Raw genomic sequence first — 10,825 nt, forward strand, 5'->3', positions numbered from 1 at the left:
GGGTGGGACCCCCTCCCTGTTTGGGGGCCACAATCACCATCACTTAAAAATAAACCTCACGATCAGAGCAAATATCCGAGTCTTGATTTCATTACGGATTATTTGAGTTCCAGAAGCTGATTCCAGCCCCACCGATGTTTTTTGGGGGGGTTGAATGCATCGGTTTTCTGTCCCCACAACAGAGGGACAGACGTGACAGCTGCTCTGCCGTCACCATCTGCCCCACGTGTGATGTGGGGGTGCCTGCGGGCAGGGAGTGTCTGTTGGTCCCCAAGTGGGGACGGGGGATCTGAACACAAGCGGTGATTGCCCAAGGATGAGCAGTGCTCGCTGCCTGCCCCGGGTGACCGAGGGCAAGTGACCAGCGACACGGGAGCTTGTGAGGAGGGTGTCAGTGTGACAGGGTGAGTCCACAGGATGCAGATAATTAGCCTTGTGGGTGATGGGTTTCAATCAGAAATGTTCAGCCGTCACCCCCTGCCCCTCTCCGTGTGCCTTGGCAAGTCGCTGTTCCCTGGAGAAAGCAGCACACGAAATCCTGGAGCCCTTCCCCATCCCCCAGGCAGGTGGTCCCGGTGGCTCCAGGAGAGATGAGCCGGTCACTTGGCTGAATGCAAACACAAAACCCGCTCAGTCCATCAGTCCGATGAGGGGAAGAGCCTCCTTTCATCTACACTGAGCGTCCCTTGCCGGGTGTCCCATCCCTGGAAGTGCCCAAGGCCAGGTTGGACGGGGCTTGGAGCACCCTGGGACAGCGGAAGGTGTCCCTGCCCATGGCAGGGGCTGGAACTGGATGATTTTTAAGCTCCCCTCCGACACAAACCATTCCCTGATTCTGTGACTGTCATTAAAGCCCAGCAGCCGCCTCGGGCGCGATGCTGCCGGGTGGCCGCCACTCTTGCAGCCCCCACACCCAACTTGCCCCGGCGTCACTTTGGCGCTGGTGACCAGCTTTAAATCCCTGGCACGCTTGGCTGAGCACTCCCCACCCCCTTGCAACTGCCTCCTATTCCAGGAAGGCGCGCAGGAGCTTTTGCCTCACTTTTCACACAGCTTTCCGCGGCTCCAATGTCATTGCCTTGGCGACCGGGACGCTACTCCGGTGTAGTGCAGTAAATAACGTAGATCCTCAATCCCAGGCTACTCCTGTCTGCGGGAGACCTCCGGGGGAACTCAAAACGCAGGTAGGAAGGAAAAAAACTACGGAAGGAAACCCCTTGCTATGGGTATGTGTGAGTTTCTCGGCACGACCCTCTCCTGAGCGCTCGATAACGCGGCTGCAAGATGATTTGCGGCCGCTTTGCTTCGTGGGCTTGTGGCACAACATTAAAGCGTCTTGGAAAGTTTGCTCCCAAGTGCCTTGGCTCTGGAGTTAAAGCACTTGCGGAGGAGCCTTGAACGGGCGAAGCAGAGGAGGGGCTGGATGCCGGTGGGATGCGGGGGCCGGCGGCCACAGGCAGGTCCCCGAGTGGGGCTGAGGCTGGGCTGCCGAGGAGGGAGGGGGAGCAGCGGCCTCAGCCTCCTGCCCCATCACGAGCTGCTCTCAGTGAGTGCAGCCAGAGAGGGTTTCTGTCCAACCTGCCTCCTCCTTGGAAAGCAAATCGTTGATAAGCTGCTGGACCCCAAGGAGGGCTCCTGAGATTCCAAGTGAACTGCAGGAAAGCTCACTCACTCGCTCTCCATTGCTTTCACAAACCTCATTTTGCAGGTGTGGATTTAACAGTCCGGGACAAAGGAATGATAGCACAGGGCAGCGTTGGCATCTTGGGACTGGCAGCATTTTTGCGAACATTAAGTTGTTTGCTGTGGGCTGGATGAGCCTGACAGGTCTCACTGTGCAGAGGAGAGAAGGTCCAGGGCCAGTTCCCAAGTCATGGAGCAGCTCCGTGGGAAGTCCTGCTCTCCCAGAGAGCCCTTAGGAATTAGTCATAGCCCTGTTACATCGGCTTTGGGCATTTATCTCCCTTTAAGGTGGCTGCAAAACGCTGCCGTGTTTCGTTCTGGGCTGCTGGAGGGGCGGGATAGCTGTGAATTTGTTATCTGCGAGTGATAACAAATACCGGGCATTTCTGAGTGCTAAACCCGAGCCCTAAAGTTGATGATGGGATCAGAGATGCTCCTTCCAGAGAGTGCAGAAACTCAGCGGGCAGGCAGTGCTCCCAGCAAGGCTGAGAGCCCACGGTGCCCTTCACCGTCCTCATTGTGACGAAAAAAAGCTGAGTTTTAATCATTCTAGTAATTTATTCAGGCTCAGGAACCGTGAGTGAAACACGGTTGGATAGACAGAGGTTCATCTGCTCTGCTTCTCCAGGGAGTTCTTCTCCCGTATTGGGGTGGCTGTAAGGAACTTGGTCCGTGCTTTTCCTTCTCCCTCTGTCTCTGGGGCTGGGTTTTCCACAGCAGCGTGGGAAACTGAGAACGTGGAGCTTTTCCACACTAATCTTTGGAAATTATTTCAGCGGCAGTTCCCAGGGAAGTTTCATTGGCAGAAGGCACCGGACCCGGTGCGACCCCGCCGGGTCCCGCATCCCGGGGCTGGCCGCCCCAGAGGGAGCAGAGGTGGAGGATCGCTGCTCGCAGGCTTTCTGTCCCCGCTGCCGGGCTCTTTTCACGTGTGCAGTCTCCCTGCAATGCCCTGGCCAGCAACAGAGGGAAGCAGCAATCCAGCGAACGCCGGAGCCGGCTCTGAGTGCGCCTCTCCCAGTGAACGCCGGCAAATCCCGCCGGCAAATCCCTCCGGCAGCCCTGGATCCCAGCACCAACCCCCTGGTTTGCACATTTTGGTCTCTTTTCCTCTAGCAACCTGCAATAAATCCAGTGCAGGTCCCTCCCGAGCTGTGCCAGCCGTGCCAAGCATCCACCACTGTCTCCCTTCCACATCGAAGCAGAAGGGACGGAGATTTCCTTGCTGGACCCTTCCCTGGGCGAGGAGATCTCCACTTTAATAAGTAGTTTGGGGTCTCTGGAGGTGCTAATTAATCCTCCTGGTGGAGTATGGCTGGAGGACTCTTGCTGGAAGAAGTCAAGGATGATAGCCCAGGTCTTCCCTTTGGTGTGGGGAGCTGGTGACAGCACGGAGCTGACACAGGGCAGAGGCAGAAGAGGCTCCAGACTGGGTGGGGCAGGGAGCTGAACCTGGGCTGTGGCTGGTCGTGAACTCAGCCCCAGGTGCCATTTACTCATCCTTGGGAACGGGAATTGCACCCAAGCCATCAGGAATGCTTCCAGAGCAATGCAGAATTAGGCTCTAAGGCTCTTCCCAGTTTAATTTTGATGCGCACAAAGCTCCCACTGCTTCCCACCAGGTGTCTTTTCCTTCTGCAGGGCCTCACCACCACCACAAAGCTTTCCCAGCTTCCCAAATGTGAATGTCTCCACCATTCCCTGCATAACAGGGCTCTAAATGGCACCTCCTTCCAGAGGGGATTTCACCAGCACCAGGCAAAATTTGGGGAACCCTATTTGTAAGTAAATTGGTCGGTAAATTCTTTACCAACCCAGGTGCCCGGTGCCAGGCTGTCACTCTTGCTGCAGAGGCGCTTTCCCAGGAGGAGCAGGGATCAGAGCAGCAGGGATGTGCCTTGACAGCACCACCGACTCCAGCTTCCCTTTGTGCCGCCTAGCTCAGAGCTCAAACACGAGAAGAGGCTGGCCTGGCTTTGCACACTCAGCCTGTGCTTTGAAAGAGTGAAAGGGAACTTCCAAAACGCCCTTAAAATAGTCAGATTTCTTTCCTTTTGAAAACGAGAGCAGCCACGTGGTTAGAGCTGGTGTCACCCGTGATGACCACACAGCCGGGGCGGTGCGGAGGTGCTTTCTCCTCTGGAGGAAAAGGCCTGGCTACTTCCTGAAGCTGCTCTGAGCCAGGGAAAGCAGCATGGAAGAAGGGTAAGGCCACCAGCAGTCACCTGCATCTGTTCTAGGCTTTTCCTCCTCTCAAAGCTGCCCTGTAGGTCCTTTCATTTCTCTGTGTGTCACACGTGGGATGAGGAGGGACAGGAGGACACCAGGCTCTGCCTGTTAGCTGTCCCTGGCATGGGACCTGTGGGGAATGAGCCCTCCTGTGCCCTCCTGTGCCCTCCTGTGCCCTCCTGAGCCCTCCTGAGCCGTGGGAATTCCTCCAGGCAGGGTGGCTGCGGATGCTGTGTTTTGTAGAAATCAGCTCACGGGATCTGCTGACGGGGAAAGCTTCCCTGCTTTCATTTTAACTCCCTCCCCTGCAGCCACCCGGTCTCCAGCTGAGTCAGAGGGGCCCGGGCCACCCCGAGCATCCCTCACTCAGAGAGCTCGGCTCGGCAGCTCAAGCCCAAAAAGCAGGAAGTTTTGGGTTTTCACTATGAGATGTCGCGGCTGGGACGGGATGCTGACACCAGCGGGGGTGAAAGGGGCAGCCAGATGTGCCTGGGGCGTATCCGAGTCAGCCAGGGCAGGGGAGAGGTCCTGCTGCTTCCAGGGAGTGGGTGAGGGGGCAGGAAGATGGTTGCCCATCGAGGCAGCACGAGGCTCAAGATGGCTCCGTGCAACCTCCGGCTCCGGCTGCTGGGTCCGAGAGGTTCTGGGCACACAGGGAGAGCTGGGCTGGGCTGCTTTCCTTCCACGCCTGAGAGAGGCCAAGAATCCTTGTGCAGGGGTGAGGGGAATGGGCTGGACTGAGCATGGCTCTGGTTGTGACTGTGCAGCAGCATCCAGGAGGCTTTGGCTGAAAAACGGGTTCATTCCACTGAGCTTGGGTCACCCCTGCCTGCTGCCCTGGCCTGCACTGCTGGGGGTGTGGGCACTGCCGCCCATGATGGCCCATGGGGGTGTCCTGTGTGTCCCCAAGATGGCTCTGGGGGGCTCTGGTCCTGTGTGTCCCCCATGAGGGACACTGGGGTCTCTGGTCCTGTGTGTCTCCCTGTGATGGGCCCTGGGGGTCCCTGGTCCTCTGTGTCCCCACGATGGCTCTGGAGTCTCTGGTCCTGTGTGTCTCCATGATGGCCCTGGGGGTCCCTGGTCCTGTGTGTCCCCCACGAGGGGCCCTGAGGGGTCTCTGGTCCTGTGTGTCCCCATGATGGCCCTGGGGGTCTCTGGTCCTGTGTGTCCCCATGATGGCCCTGGGGGTCTCTGGTCCTGTGTGTCCCCCACAAGGGGCTCTGAGGGGTCTCTGGTCACGTGTGTCCCCCATGAAAAACCCTGGGGATGCCAGTCCTGTGTTTCCTTCACGATGAATCCTGGGGGTCTCTGGTCTTGGGAGTCCCTCACGAGGGGCCCTGAGGGGTCTCTGGTCCTGTGTGTCCCCCACAACGGGCCCTGAGAGGGTCTCTGGTCCCTGATGTGCTTCTGGGAGCGAGTTGGGATTGAGGAATTCCTGCCCTTGGCTGGCTGATTTGCTGGAGTGAGATGGCACAGCACAGCGTGGCACGGCACGGCACGGCACGGCATGGCATGCTGGCAGTGCTAACCCTGCTGTTTCCCTTTGCCCCCAGAGTGATTTATCCCCTGTCGGACTCCCCCGCTCTGAAGATGTCCCAGTCGTCTGCAGCTGACGAAGGCACCACGTTCGAGCACCTCTGGAGCACGCTGTAAGTGGGGTGTGAGCGTTCCCCATGGGGGTGTTCGGAGGCAGCCGTGGCTCTTTGGTGGCTCTATGCCAAAGGCAAATTTCCTTTCGCATCCTCTGCTTTCCACAGACGCCTTTGCCACCTGGCGAATTCTGCTCCCAGGTCCCAGACTCTCTGCCCAGGGATTCCTTTTGCCAAACAGCACGGCACTGTCTGTCTCATGGGTAGCTCCCTCCTGGCTGCAGCGCTCCAGGGCAGCATGGGGATGGTGTCCGGGCCAGAGCAGAGCTCCCCTCAAGCTGGGACCCTTAATTCCAAAATTAAACATCTTCCAGCCCCACCAAGACATTTGTAACTCTTCTGGCCCTTAGGCCTCATGCCCTAATCCAGCAAGGGAGAAGGACTGTGCTTCATTTTGTCTTCTTCCTCCCTTGGTCCCCTCATGTGAAGACATCCCAGGGGGACAGATATGCTGGAGCAGCTGGGTGGATGCAAAATTTCCTATATTTCTGCTTGCTTTACCTGCCTGGTAAAGCCTGCTCTGCCATGTGGAAATAAAAGCAGAGGATGGAGGAAGAAGTTGGGAAAGGGACACGGTCTGAGGGGACAGCGAGTTGCTGGTAGGGGTGTGGTGGGGGTGGCACAGGCTGCGTTGGAGAGCTGGGGAGATGACTGTGCCCTCACCTTCTCCTCAGGGAGCCAGACAGCACCTACTTCGACCTCCCTCCAGCCAACCCCACCGGCAGCAACGAGGTCTCCAACCGCACAGAGGTCACAATGGACGTGTTCCAGATGAGAGGCATGACTGACTCGGTGATGGTGAGTGTGCTCAGACAGCAGGGACGGGGACCTGCACCAGGCACAGACTTGATTTCCCTGCAGGGGTGGGCTGGGGGCTCTGGGAGGAGGCTCTGGGGTGTTTGCTGCTCCATAAACCGAGCCCAGCCTTGCTGGTGCAGCACTGCTGGCACTGGCACAGGGTCTGGTCACCTGTAATCTCAGGGGTCAATAAAACCATGACTATTTATTGTTGGGTAACATCAGTGCAGGCAGCAGCGGGGGCTCGGAGCTCTGGGGGAGTACCAGGACAGGAGCCGAGCGTCATTCGCTCCGGGACAAACGGTGTGGAGTAAAAGCCATTTGTGAGCTGCTGCGGGGGCAGAGCTGCCGGAGGGGCGCGCCGTGCTCCCAGCTCTGCTCCCACCGCAGCCGCAGCTCCGTGCCGGTGCCCGTCCTGCGAGAAGCCTTTGCTTCTGCCTAAGACAAAGTCTTGGAAAAGCATCGCGGGCGCGCGAGACATCCCGGCCGCTTGCGCGTGTTCGGTGGCTCCCGGGAGCATCCCTGAGGCTGCCCTGGCTCTCTGCTGCATCTCCCTGCGGAGAGCCGCTGTTTCCCTCCAGAAAGCCGCCGTTTCCCTCGCCGACAGCTTGCCTCCCCTCCCCCAGCCCCTTTTCCCTCGCTTTCCGCTCGTTTTCCCTCCCTTCCCCGGCCTTTCACAGCGGGCAGGGGCTGGGCAGAGCGCTGCTAATCGGGGCTGTGCCCCTCGCTGGGCGAGCCCTCGCCTTTCCCCTCGCTCCCGCTGCAGCCTAAGCCGAGCCCGGCGGGGCCGGAGCAGCCTGGCGGGCATGACAAGAAGTGCTCTGGTAACGGGATGCCAGCGGCCTGAGGGAAAGGCGAGAGAGGGGAGAGGCTGCGCAGGGTCCGTGCTGATTCCCGCTGCTCTTGGCGCGCAGTGGTGCCAGAGTGGTGCTGGTGCTCTGTGGCTGCGAGCACGTCACCCCAATGCTCTGTCAGGCATCTATCCCTATCTGTTCCTGCCTATCCCTCTAGATATCCATCCATCCATCCATCCATACATCCATCCATCCATCCTCCATCCATCCATCCATCCATCCACCCATCCATCCATCCTCACCATGGATGCGTATCTGTCCATCCAGATAGAGACAGCTCCGTATCTCCCAGACACGGAGCTCTCACAGAGTCACTGCACTGCCTGCTCAGGGCAAGGGTGGGCACCTCCGTGTGCTGGTGACAGGTGCCAGCCCAGCAGGTCTCCAGCCCCGTGCGGCTGGAAGAAGCTTTTGAGAGCGGGATGTGGGCAGGTTTGGTGGTGGAGCTGGACCCCTGCTCTCCCTGCAGTGGGAATGGTTGGTATCGCCCAGTCCATCACTGGGCAAGCTGGGGCCTGCCCTGTGCTTTAATGAATAGTCATGAGGGACAGAAGGGGTGGGCCCCGTTTTGTTGTTGGATGCAGCGAGTTGACAGAACTAAGGGAGATGAAAAAAGCAAAAAAGCCAACAGACGGCGGCACACGGGTGGCCGGCACAGCATCCCTGGCGCTGCCTGCCCGGCCCCGCTCCCGCGCTCCTTTCCACCCGCCACCCCACCCCGGCCACCGCCCCGACCCCATGACTCCCGTGGCAGGAGGCTTCCCGGTGCTCCGTGAACCCCAAGACAACTAAAATGCTCTACATCAGCGACCCGATGCAGCATTACACCACGGTAGGTGCTGCTTGCTGTGGGCGGGGGTTGCCTTGATGCTCTGCTTAGAATTATCCTCCACCGCTGGGGCACCTGCTCTGGCTCTGCCTGCCCAGCCTGGCTGCTGCTGCCCAGGATGCTCAGGGGTTGTCCCAGCACACGCCCATCCCCATGCTGCAGCTGCACGGAGGAGCTGGGGCTGGTCCAGCCCTGCTCATGAGCCACTAGCCGTGTTGGTGCAGGATGCTGCAGCCTCAGCAATCGGTCACTGTTCCTCTTGCTTTGCCCCATCTGGTGCTTGCAGAGCCCAAGGTGCCAGGGGTGCAGGCTCACCTACCTGTGTGTACCCAGGTGGGAGGGATGTCAGCTGGAGCATCCATCCGAGGAACACCTGGAGGTGCTGGACACCACCAGCACCACTTTGACCTCCCCAGCCAAGCCCACACCACACTCCTGCCTCCCCTGGCAGGCTTCCTTTCCCTGGTGGGGATCCCTGGGAGGGTCGAGCGGGTGAAGCAGGACCTGTGCTGCAGGTAATACATTCCCAGCCCTGTCCTCAAGCGCTGAGGTTGTTTCCTTAGGGAAAGGGGGTTGTGTCTGTCCCTGGCATTCGGAACAGTCCAGCGCAGGCACAGAGGCAGTTGGAGATAGAAGGAAATCACTTCATTCCTGGTTTTTACCTTAAGTGTGTTGGTACCAAGCCCATGTGTCCCGTTGTCGGGGCTGTTCCGTGGGAGGTCGTTGCTGCAGTTGTGTGAATAATTATCCCTGTGTGTGTAGGTACATATTTACAGACACACACACACACACACACACACACACACACACCTGCCTTCGATTGGTTTTTTAGGGGAATGTTTCCATAATGTCATCAATTTTGAACAGCAAGTCCATCGTTTTGCCCTGCAAACGATGCACCTGACTCTGGATGTCTATGCCAGCAGAGTCCCAAAGCCCAAGCACTCAGGATGCTGCCTCTTGCTTTGTGCTAAGGCAGCCCAGCTCAGGGCAGCCAGCCTGGCTGGCAGAGGTGATACCCTGGGTCTCCTATCTCATCATTCTTCCTGAGGGAAGGTTTCCTCCCATGCAGAGCTCAGGATGCTCCATTCTGTGGTGGGTCCCCATTCACTTGCCCACTTACAGCCACAGGCTTCAGCCATGAATGGTCCTGGCTCTCAGCATGAGAGCAAAACAGCTCAGTCCTGATACTCCTGGATCATCTGGGCTGTGTGCAGCCCCATTCTGCAGCAATCCCTTTTCCCTTGCTGCTGTTCTCCTGGTTGATCCCTGAGCTTTGCCTGTGCCACCTCACTGCTCCCCACGGCAGCTGCATTTCCCAGTTGGATGGCAAGAGCTTTCCTAACGTGCCTGTTTTGCCAGAGTTTCTCATAAGTTTTTCTCCAGGTGAAGCCTGGATTAAGGAAAGCTTGGCTTGTCTTCGGCTGGGCTATTTATAGAGCGGCAAGGAGGAATAGAGGGATTTAGGCACATATTTTAGGGGAGAAAATGGTTGGATGTGTAAAAGCAAGCCAGATCTTGTTCAGCATTCCTCCAGTTAGTCACAGGCTCCAACGACCTTGTGAGAGATGCAGGCAACAGGAGAACTTCCCTGGAGAAGGATGATTGCCTTTAAACCATTCCACATCGTAGAGGGTTGGGTGAGGTTGGGATCCCAAGTTAAAACACGTCTCCTGATTCCTGAGCCGTGAGCCTTGCTGCCCTTTGGAGAAAGCTGAGCCTGCTGGCTGTGCCTATGGCTGCTTCCACAGCTCCTGGCTTCCCAGAGCTGCCCCAGTGGGTGCTGGGGACAGGGACGGGACAGTCCCTGCCAGGCATGAGGGCAGTCAAGGGGGGCTGTGTCGCTGCTCCAGTGCAGGGAGCGAGGATGACGCACGGCGATGCACTGGACACTGCGCGTGGTCACCAGCACTGCCACTGCCTCGGGGCTGCAGGGTGAGAGCAACCCCTGAGCAACTCGGGAATTGCAGATTTCTGGGGAAAAAACCATTCCACTTGCTCTGAGAAACAGTTGTATTTGAGTCTGATTTTCCAATGAAATGCTAAGGTCGCTTTAGCCACACGGCTCTTGGGAATGTCGCTGTGCTTGGGCTGTGCCTGCGGGTAAAGGAGCTGCCAGCTCCTATTGGAAGAATCTGAGAGTAATTGGTCAGAGGAGGAATAAGGAAAAAATTGTAAAAAGTCATGATTTGGTCCAACAGGTCTGGAATAAGAGCCGGGACCTGCCTAAGTGGGTCCGTTTGCCCTGTGACTTTCCTGCAGTGCGCTGCATCGCAGCCGCGTGCTTTGTAGGTTTGAGGTTTTCCCCAAATTAGAGCAGCATCGGGCCCTGGGAGCAAACATCCCGCTGGGAAACCAGCTACAAATCACTGCTCGGGGCTGGCTGGCTCAGGGCAGCACTCCCGGGAGCGGTGTGTGGGTGTGTGTCCGTGACCAGCGAGCCCACGAGGGGCAGCTCGGAAAACAGGACGGCCGCTCGGTATCGCCGTCGCGATGGAGCGATGTCATCGCCAGGGACTGCTGCTCTCCTTGGCAGGGTGGCCTCACCGAGCTGTGACACTCTGGCTGCTGGAAGGGACACCGTGGAGAAGAGCCCTGCGTGCAGGACAGGGCTGTCACTCCCTGCCTGCAGAGGGACATTTCCCACACCTGAGCAAACCCCACAACGTCCCTGCCCTCTCGCCGCTGTCAGAAGCGTGGCTTCCCCAAGGCAGGTGCGCTAGAAATCCGGGACTGTGGCACCTCGCTGCCTCCAGCGAGGATGGAGCAGCTCGAGGGGGGTG

Source organism: Coloeus monedula, assembly GCF_965178545.1.
Source record: "Coloeus monedula genome assembly, chromosome: 22".
NCBI lineage: Eukaryota > Metazoa > Chordata > Aves > Passeriformes > Corvidae > Coloeus > Coloeus monedula.